This window comes from Cryptomeria japonica, unplaced genomic scaffold (assembly GCF_030272615.1).
Source record: "Cryptomeria japonica unplaced genomic scaffold, Sugi_1.0 HiC_scaffold_50, whole genome shotgun sequence".
NCBI lineage: Eukaryota > Viridiplantae > Streptophyta > Pinopsida > Cupressales > Cupressaceae > Cryptomeria > Cryptomeria japonica.
The window spans coordinates 540,206-541,473 of record NW_026728872.1 but is presented as its reverse complement, the minus strand read 5'-3'; positions in this window follow the sequence as shown (position 1 = coordinate 541,473).

Below are 1,268 nucleotides of genomic sequence, written 5' to 3'. Positions count from 1 at the left end.
AGGCGGCCCCGAAGCCTCTTCCGTGTAGCCGTTGGGTCCTTCTCGCCGCATCCCTCGCCTCGCACCCCGATTGCTATGCGGTGAGGCTCCTCGGCCGCCTTGGAACTATCTGTGTATCGGACGCGTCGCGGGATAAGGGGTTGTCACTGGTAGTCGCCCCAAGCGCGTCCGATGCTTGGACCATTCCGAGGCGGACCTGAAGCCTCTTCCCTCTAGCCGTTGGGGCTTTCTCGCCGCATCCCTCGCCTCGCACCCTGATTGCTATGCTGTGAGGCTCCTCGGCCGCCTTGGAACTATCTGTGTATCGGACGCATCGCGGGATAAGGGGTTGGCAGTGGTAGTCGCCCCAAGCGCATCCGATGCTTGGACCATTCCGAGGCGGCCCTGCAGCCTCTTCCGTCTAGCCGTTGGGGCCATCTCGCCGCATCCCCCACCTCGCACCACGATTGCTATGCGGTGAGGCTCCTTGGCCGCCTCGGAACTATCTGTGTATCGGACGCATCGCGGGATAAGGGGTTGTCACTGGTAGTCGCCCCAAGCGCGTCCGATGCTTGGACTATTCCGAGGCGGCCCTGCAGCCTCTTCCGTCTAGCCGTTGGGGCCATCTCGCTGCATCCCCCACCTCCTCGGCCGCCTCGGAACTATCTGTGTATCGAACGCATCGCGGGATAAGGGGTTGGCAGTGGTAGTCGCCCCAAGCGCGTCCGATGCTTGGACTATTCCGAGGCAGCCCTGCAGCCTCTTCCGTCTAGCCTTTGGGGCCATCTCGCCGCATCCCTCGCCTCGCACCCCGATTGCTATGCGGTGAGGCTCCTCGGCCGCCTGGGAACTATCTTCGTATCGGACGCATCGCGGGATAAGGGGTTGTCACTGGTAGTCGCCCCAAGCGCGTCCGATGCTTGGACTATTCCGAGGCGGCCCTGTGGCCTCTTCCGTCTAGCCGTTGGGGCCATCTCGCCGCATCCCCCACCTCGCACCCCGATTGCTATGCGGTGAGGCTCTTCGGCCGCCTTGGAACTATCTTCGTATCGGACGCATTGCGGGATAAGGGGTTGTCACTGGTAGTGGCCCCAAGCGCGTCCGATGCTTGGACTATTCCGAGGCGGCCCTGCAGCCTCTTCCGTCTAGCCGTTGGGGCCATCTCGCCGCATCCCCCACCTCGCACCCCGATTGCTATGCGGTGAGGCTCCTCGGCCGCCTTGGAACTATCTTCGTATCGGACGCATCGCGGGATAAGGGGTTGTCACTGGTAGTCGCCCCAAGCGCGT